This window comes from Egretta garzetta, unplaced genomic scaffold (assembly GCF_000687185.1).
Source record: "Egretta garzetta isolate BGI_Z169 unplaced genomic scaffold, ASM68718v1 scaffold45, whole genome shotgun sequence".
NCBI lineage: Eukaryota > Metazoa > Chordata > Aves > Pelecaniformes > Ardeidae > Egretta > Egretta garzetta.
In genome coordinates, this window is record NW_009260028.1 from 8,078,733 (window position 1) to 8,088,124 (window position 9,392).

The 9,392-nt window shown below is 44.1% G+C and overlaps 1 long non-coding RNA gene across 2 annotated transcripts; it reads left to right on the plus strand.

Moving 5' to 3' along the window:
• The first annotated feature begins 6 nt into the window (after window positions 1-6).
• LOC118452510 lies at window positions 7-8,980 on the plus strand. Of its 2 annotated transcripts, XR_004842296.1 has the most exons (5): window positions 7-334; window positions 455-570; window positions 2,803-2,908; window positions 7,662-7,770; window positions 8,535-8,980. It is a non-coding gene; the product is annotated as an uncharacterized LOC118452510 (long non-coding RNA). The 2 variants fall into 2 exon arrangements; XR_004842295.1 differs by having other exon boundaries at window positions 7-570.
• Window positions 8,981-9,392: the final 412 nt, after the last annotated feature.

Genomic DNA, 9,392 nt, shown 5'->3' on the forward strand with positions numbered 1-9,392 from the left:
TGAAGGAGACGGCCCCTGTGGCATGCCTGCCCCCCACGGGCTGGAGCTGCCGCTGAAACGGCCCCCTCGTTGCCTCTCCTCGCAGCCTGGTGCTGAAGGTGGCTTTCCTCCGGCAGAGCCGGGTGGTGCGGGTCTCTGGAGAGGACCGGGGCAATGGCTCTCCTTTGGGTGTCTCACCCCGGCCTCTGGCTGTCCTGCGCACGCAGAGTCACACGCAGCCCCTCGGCTGGCCACCCACGCGTGTGTTTGTGGCTTTGCAGGTGGAGGGGCTGCTTGAGGGCCTCGCAGTTGCGGGAACAGGATGCGTTGGCCCACCAGCCTTTCTCCCATTCCGGTAAGGGTCCCGTAACTCGCCCACCCACGCACATCCCGCCCCGCTGAGGTGCGCCAGGAGAGCAAGAGTCACAGCAGGAGTTCTTCAACAGGGAAACTGTCAGCTGTGCTTTCCTCACAGACACTTCGGCTGCCCGCTTAACGCAATGAAACTACCTCTGAAATGCAATGAGCTATTTCCTCCCCTCGGATAAGCTAGATCCAAACGTCTCCTGGGGCAAAGACACAATCTTCCAGGTAAAGCGCAGGGAAGGCAGCTCTGACTTTGTCAGTCTCTGCGTGACCTTGAGCAACTCACTTGGGTCCTGCCCAGGACTGAACTATCTTGAACGGTTACACTCGTTCTCTCCCTAATTCTTCCATCTTTTCCCTAAGAGAAGGTAAAACGCTTGCCTGCTTCGCAGAGCTGTTACCAAGTTTGAGCAATTATTTTCTGTGGCGTGCGTATGCGTAGCTCAGATGGGCGGTGCTATTGAAATACAAAGCACGGCGTTAATGAAAAGCGTGCTGCGGGAAGTCTGCAGGGCAGGCTTTAAACACTAGATGTTGCTGTTGCTACAGATTGAAAGCGAAGCGATCGCTTCAGCTACGTCAAAACCAGAGAATTAGCATAACGCTCTTCAGGAAATACGGTCTCAATAAGAGAGCTGGTCTACCGTCCCACCAGAAATAAGACGGTATCACCAACAGGCTTTATTCTGGATGTCGGAGTTTAGTTCCCCTCTTCTATACCTGGCTGTATTTGCTGTGGTGGTATTCAAAGGCACAAGTATAGTCTGTGACAGGTTTAAGCCTGACAGAACGCCGTGCTTCTTGATGGTTTTAATAACTGCAGTACTAAGCAAAGCATATCTAAAATGTAGAAAAAAATCTTTGTTTTTCTTTAGCAGACATAATATTTATCTTTTTTTTTTTTGGTGATAACATGCATGCACTGAAGTTTTGGAATGGTGCAGAGAATTAATCTATTTGAAGTGGGGTCCCATATCCCAAATTTTATTACTGCAATTCTGAAACATTCTATGATCTTGTAGCATTTTAATACACAGAAAATCTGGCTTATTGAGGCCAGTAAATCTCTAGAGATTGTGTCAAATCCTGATAGTGCTGTCAAGAATTAGAATCAGAGCACCTCCACCTTAATTTTCAGACAAGTAAAAACCCACCGGTGGTAAACAGTTTGTACCTTTATACCTTATACTGGAAGGAATATTTAAATCCTGACAAAGTCTGTTCTTGTGTTTGGATATCTGCTATAATAATGGATTCCTCCATCATCGTTACATGTGAGTTTTTAGGAATTTTTTTTCTCCTACAAAGCAATTAAACTCTCCATATTGCCAGTCTCTCATCATTTGACATTTACCTCTGTCCCTGGTTTCGATTTGGTCACTTAGTGAGCACTTGAACATTTACAAGCTCTTCTATGAGAAACACATGGAAGAAATTCACTTGTGGGTCTGCCACTTTAGTGCTTGCAGGATTGTAACCTTAAGGTAGGCATTCTTAGTAAATATGGTGATATTATAAACATCCCATTTCTCTCCTGTTGGACAGACCAGGACTGAAATAATGCAAAATATATTTTATTTCCCTTTTATTTGAGAAATCTTGAAAATAATCGGTCTGAGTTTAGATATATTTACACACACCCTTGGGCTTATACTGAAGACACATGGGCTTCACACAGGCATAACAGCCAGAGAGTTCCCTGTAGTCAGCACTTTTATGTCTCTAGAAAGAATGTGATGATTCTTCAACCATGGTAGTGGTGGAGATGTGTTTCAATGAGGGCCCATCTGTGTGAGGTGTCATAAAACCTGTAGCAAGTTCTTAGACCATTCCACAAAGAACTTGCAGCGTGTAGAGGTAGATGAGGTTTGTAACAATGCATCTGGGGTCCTCACAGGGATGAGAGCATATCAGGTTGGTACCTCAAAACATGCCAAACTTACCCTCCACTAGACTATGGCCAGCTCCTGTAAAAGAAAAAAAAAAACAAAACCAAAACCAACAAAACCCCACCACTCATAAAAAACTTAAGTAATTATATGAGTGGCCAAAATTTTTAAGCAATGCTGAAAACACTGAATACTTTTCTCCCTCACTTTACAACTCACCTGAAACATGAGCTTTTTGTCTGTTTTGAATGCTGTTCTGCACCTGCTAGTCAGTAATTGCACCTGGCTGTTTCCCTTTGGCTGAGCCTGGGATTCCCAAACTCAACATGGGAGAGTCCCAGAGGAGCCAGGGTGTAGTTGCAAACAAGTTCCTGACCTCTGTGAAAAGTTTGTTATTTACAAAAAGTGGAGGAGTTTTCCGCTCTTGGTGCTCAAGTTAAGCTCAGAGAATGTGGCACAGAAAAGCTATGACCCAGCTCACCTCCCCGTTGCTACTGTGCTTTTGTTCCTGCAGCTGCTGCAGAAAGGTTTTTGTTTATTTTGTTTTGTTTTTTTTTCTCTCTCCCAGGGGCTGCCCTTTATCTTCCGCAGAAACAGTTGGTACACTCTCGCTGAATCTAATTCACCCGGTTGTTTTCCATACCTCTGCTCTATAAGCAGTTCTGCTAGGGCAGGTAAGTTCAAGTGCTCTGTCACGCTGACTCCCTGGAGACTAAGCCTTTACAGGCAGAGTGACCCACCCACTAAAATCTTGCTGCCTAGGGAAGACCTGACTCATTTTCCCATTAACAAAAGGGTTTTTCGCTCAGTGGCAGGGGACAGAAAGCATTTCTTTTTTTCTCCAAACTGGAAAGAATGATTGTAAAACCACAAACATGTGTTCAGGGAATTCAGAATAGGAGCAGGAGCAATGTTAATCGAGTTAGGTGACTGAACGCACTGACCTTAGAGCACTCTACTGAAAGCTTGTCTTAGGGGTATTTTCAAAACCAAGCACCTATGCCTACATTTTCCTGCCCTCCAAGGGAGGTTTCAATCTAGCATTGTTTTATGATAAAATGATTAATCGTTACGATTTTATTATGCATGTGATACTTCTGGGGTGCTCATGGTGTTCTAGTTTATTTTCTATGCTACCATAGTAATCTGTTGTAAAAGGGGAAGAAAAGCACCTAGCTGTCTAGGGGCTTGTAGCTTCCTTGGTAAAATACCTCCACTTTTTAAGTGTAGACTTAAAAAAATCTACACTCCTTTAAGATACCCTAGAAAGCCTGAAAAAATAATTTAAGGGTGAGCTATGATATGATTTGTATATGTTGGTGAAATAAGCACTAATCTGCAAGGCTTTATGCCAGAAAAGGTGATGTGGGCTCACTTGGATATTGGACTGGTTTAGAGGTTGTCCATGAAATATTAATGGTAAAAAGAACTGGTTTGGGAAAATATGTGAATAATAGACAAGTTTTGGTGTAGGTAGCTGAGTTTTACCATTTCATACATTGGCAGAGGAGCAGTTCGAACATTGCACTGAGACTGGGGAGATTTGGGATCTATTTTCAGCTCTGCATTGGGCCTGCTGATTGGCTTCTAATTATTCTGCACCTCAGTTCCCCCATCTGTAAAAAAGCAAGAATGAGACCAACATCCTCTATAAACAGCTTTAAATTCTGTTGATGAAACACACTTCATTAATAGCAATGATACCTTCTCACACACGCTGCCATTAAAAAAAATAATTGTAATTTCACAAATGTCAGTGAAATTATGGTAATATGCAAGTGGCTACGGAGAAAATAAAGAAGTGGAGGACCATTGTGCTAGCTCCATCACTGCCATGGGAAATGAGATGTTAACCTAGACTCACCTCTGGAGTCAGTCAGAATGGCAACATAGGCGGGTAGATTAGAGGTGGTGTTCTATATTCTGGAGGTCTGTTACTGAAATGCCCACTAAACTGGCAGAAGCAGCAGAGATCATTGACTGAACAGGTCTAGAACATGAACCACCCTCTCAGCCAGGACTGCAAGTGCACCTTTGAGTGGAAAACCTCTCTTCCTTCAGTTTAAACTTGGGTCAGATACTGGCCTGAGTCATAGCACGGTAGATCTCTGAAATACTAAAGTCAGAGGTATTTCTGCAGAGCTGAGACCCCAGCCTGCCATCTACTTACCACATGTAGACCTTCATATCTGCCTTGAACTGAAATTAGGTGTCTTGTGCATGGATGCAAGGATCTTGCCCAATGTATGTATTGTAGCATTTTGCGTTAGACAGATGCCTCAGCAGATTCTGGTTACATATTAGGGCTACAGCTTCCTCATTACCACAAGAGGGAAGCCAATACTAATGATATAACTTTATTTGTGTATTAACTATGGTTATTGTGGCAAGGTTTTTATCCATTTCAAGGCTGTTGCATGTCTCCTTCTCTTTCCTTGTAGTAAATGTGCATTTGATCGTATGTCAGAAACTAAACAACATTATTCCACATTCCATTTGCTCAATGCCCTGTGAAATGAATTTCATGAATTTGCCTGTCTCATTTGAATGGCCAATACATAAACCTGAAACAGAAAGTTGGGACGAAACTGAGCTGGCTCTTTTGTTAGCAAATTTAAACAGTTCACATGCAAGTAAGGGGAAGTTCGGTGGGCATGGCACTTCATAAAATAAAGATGGTGTTTTCCCTCATTTAGCTGAGCATGAGAAATTAAAGACTATTCTAGGAGTCATAGACGTAACTATTTCTAGTAGCTCTTACCCCATAGTAATGGCAAATTAATTCAGCAAGTCCTCTGACTCTCGTTCTTTAGCCTGTTTTGCAATCTATGCGAGCACCTTCTTTATGGATTTGTTTATTATGGCAAACCTGATCTCATTTACTCTGCTGCAAACAGGAGTAACTCCGCTGATTTCAGGAACTTCATTGAATCACTTACCTTGCGGTACGGTATCTGTGAAAGTCACCCTTGTTCGGATCCCATGCTGAAGGCTTAAACCTGATAGGTCAAGATTTGTTGTTACATTTAATTTTGCAGCCAGACGTGACAATATGCGTGTGGCCTTTTGAAAAAGGTCTTCCTAAAGTGGTGAAAGCGGTGCTTTTGCAAACAAGAATTTTTAAAAAGCCCTGGGTGCAACACAGAAACTGAATGGGGATTCATCAACCAAATTTCTTTGGTTGTTGTTTTCCTGGTCTGTCTTCTAGATTGCTGCAAGATATAAATATATGAGAGTCGCTGTTCGGAAGATTTCTGTAGAGCATTGCTGACATATGACACTGGTTAGAGATCATAATTCTTGCTGTTTGGAAGTCATAATTTTTGAGGAACAGCAGAAATGTGAAAACAGAGGCAATGCAGAAAAACATGTATGTTGAGGCTTCCTGTGAAGACCCCTCGGGTGCTCCCTGCAAGTGCAGGAGAGGGAATCAGGGCAAGGTTGTGAAAGTCACAGGCATAGATTGCAGTCCCCAAAGGACATTTGCATAACTAGCTGCTTTGTTACAATTTTTTTGAAATACTTTAGGAGTATTTTGGGTATCTTGTTCTCCACACCACTGCCCCCCCCTTCACAGCAGTCATACCTTAAAATGCTTTCCTAAAGATGCTGCTGGTCTCAGAGAAATTGTCAAGCTTAAAACTGGAAACAGCCGGAAATATTACTGTCACCCCAGTGGGCAGACAACTTTCACAGACCCTCACAGGACACTTTTGTTCAGGTATTCCCCCACTACTTTTCTTTCTTCTTTCCCTCCAGTACTGTTTTAGGCCACAGTCTCGCATGTTTATATGCATGCATTTAACTCCAAGTACATGAGCAGTCACACTGCCTCCAGTGAGAATATTCACATGACTAAAATCATGCACTTGCATAGGGATTTCCCGAATGAAGGGCATAAAAGGAAATGGCCAGGTTAAAAATAATGGGTTGGTTTTATCCCTGATGTAATGCCTTTGACACTAGTGGAATTATACAGGGCTGAAATGGATCCAATATGTTCAAACAAAGAACTCTCTCCAGCTCCCTCACCTGCCAGTTTCCATATCAATGTTTATGGTGGAATCAAAGTCAATCCTCCTTCCCCCGTGTTTGGATGGCTGAGGCTGGGGGGAATTCAGATCACTTTGCACCAGCAGGAGCTGCTCTACTTCTGGACAGTATCTCCCCAGGTCCCAGGTGTGTTTGCCCTGCAGAGCTGTTATGCTCATGGAGCTTTGCCAGAGCCCTGTGTCCCCATTGCTGGGCGCTGGCACAGGGGGTGGCCAGGGTGGCCAACAACAGAGCAGGTCTTGCCTCTCCTGCCACTTATCCGCTTCCAGCTGATGGTGAGCTGTTTCGTGGCCTTAGCAGGAGCTGGTGTTCCTGGGGCGAGAGCCCCTCTTGTCTCAGTTGGTGTCTGGCTTGCTTCTCTTTGTCTCCTGCACCAGTGCTGCTTTGTTCTGTGTGGATATGAATGCTCGCACTTGAAAACGGCTGGTATGTAAATATTTTTTTTTTTTTAAAGGAGTTTGTTAGTCTTAGAAGAAACCTCTCTTAAAAATGTTTTCTCCCTCCTTTCTGTGGCTGTCCTGCCCTGTGCCCACGTGGTGTTTGGGAGTCCCCAGGCCGTGCCACTGTGAAGCTCTGCCCTGGGACCCATGTGGGGCTAAACTCACACCTGCAGCTAGGCTGCTGTGCAGCCCATCTACGGTTTCCTACAGATCACCAAAAGCCTGTGCCATACCTGTCTGCTCACCCAAGTACTCATTAACATGGGATAGACCTCTCAATGTCAAAAGTTAGGGAGTCAGGAGAGAGAGGGAAAAAAACCCACCCCAAAACACAACGCTGAATAAACAACCTCTAGCATCCAGGGCTCATGACTGCTTTTGACAAGATCTATCTTTAGTTATAATAGTGACTCACATCATTGTGATCTGACTTTACGGTTAGTTTGAGGTATGAGCCAGGCCATGGGATTGAGAGCGAGAGCGAGAGCATCATGGGATGTAGCTGTAAAATTCCACTACTCGCTACTCTCTAAATCAGGTTTGAAGAGCATTAAGAAACAGGAAGCGTGGGGGGTGGGGTGGGGGGAGGTATTTTTTTTCAGCGGAAAATTATTGCGGTGCACGGTGCATTGTGATGTAGTTCATCAGTGCAGGGAGAATAATAGGGGAGACGTATTAGCAATCGGAGACGGCTGTAATAGTCTTGAGCAAAGCACACCTCTCTCTGCATAGCTCTGTGTGCAAAGTGTCACGTCTAACCCACCCCACCAGCCACTACGAGCTAATGCAGGATTTTCTTGGATGGTGCTGTGTTGCTTAGCAACATTGCTAGGCAGCATGCTATACATCACACACGGCACCGGCTACTACGGTGTAGCAGGGCGGCTTCCAGTTATTTTTCTCTGCTATAAAATATTCATTTTCCGCTCGCAAGTGGACACGGCACCAGGAGGCTGAGGGACGCTCCCTCCCGGGTGGACATGTGAAGCTCCTGTTGACTGTAATGGGAATCACAAGAAGCCCCAGGCTGAGCTGAGCTCCCGGTACGTAAAATGTGGGCGTGATTCTTGAGATATAAACACTTGCCATGCCTGAGATGGCATACAGGTTGGCTTTAACATAAATAAATAAATAACGAGGCAGTGAAGGTGATGTGACAGACAGAATAATACATGTAACATATACCCCCCTACACTGTTTTTCTTTGACTGGCGTAAGCAAATCCTGTCGTGAGGAGCACGTGTTTGTGTACACAAAGAGAGGGACGTTTACGTGATATTCCGGCATATTTTTGAGGCTCCTCCACACCACGGCATTGTTGGATGAGAGCTCATATCACAAACACCAGTGGTGATTTTCTAGAATGATGAGTGTGATTTCAAGTTGGAGTCTGCCTTGCCAAGCCCCCTCCCCGAAATGATTGCATAACCAGCTGTTGCATGCACACACACAAAAAAAGAGAAAACCAGTCCTATTCTACAAGAAGCTGAGGTGTTTTTACAGAAGGCAAACCACAGAGAGCCTGGTCCCCAGAGCTAGAGAGATGGCATCTACAGCTCACTTCACGTGTTTGGACCTGGGACGAGGAGCTGTCTTGTCCGAGGGTGAAAGAGGCCTCTGCAAAGGGGTCTACATAGGACAGGGTTTGAACAGTTCTGAAATCTCCACACCTAAAATGTTAATTTTTTGGACATATTGTTACTGATACTGTTAGCGGGTGGCAAGAAGGGAGGGATGCAAAATAGCTGATAAAAGGCAGCAGATAGTTTCTGGCATCTGAACACTGTGTTTTTCTTCTGCACATCAGCGGACAGACTCATTGTTTGAGCCAAGCAAAGAGGGAAGCAAGAGGGGAAAACCACACTGTCAAAATACACAACGGTTTGTGAGATGAACAGCTGCATTACCCTTCATTTACGCTTGAAGATATGGCAGTGATGATGGAGTCAGCAAAACTGTGTTTTGTGCGACAACTACTTTTGAAGAGAGCAGGAATTTAGTTTCAGCTTAACCTATCCTATTCTAGGTACACTTATTGCATCTTCGGGAGTATACTGGAACCAGATAAATCAGACTTTTCTACAATAGAGTGGTATGTCTTGCACTACAGATCCCGGAGGAGTACAGCAACTGCAGTTTGATACAGAAACTGTTCTTGTGGCGTTCAATGGCATTTGTCCAACAGCAGAACAAAGACAGCGACAGAACTTCCATTTCACGTTTTTCACCAAATCACAGCAGACTGAAGTGAATTCAGTGCCCAAGGCTCAGCTCCTTCCTCAGGCTCCTCAATCTTTGTTTGTACAGAAGGCCAATTTAATCCTAGGAGAAGATGTTCAGAATTTGCACTGAGAGTAGTATATGTACCTAACACTTTGGAGTGAAAACTACTGCTACAGACAAGTAAAATATCATCCCTCTCCTACCTGTGCTTCAGGCACAAGTGTCATCTATAAGCCTGTCTTGGTTTTGCAGCCATTTTTGTCAGGGGGAGATAAAAAGTATATTTATAATCTGCCTTTTTTTTAACCTGAAGGACTGTAATTGGAGTGATTGCCTAGTTTTATTGCTAGATTTTTAGCAAGATATTTCTTCCATAAAACGCTTAAACAAATATTGACAGCAGTTGCAGTAAAATTTAAGGTGTACGAAAAATTTGGAGAAT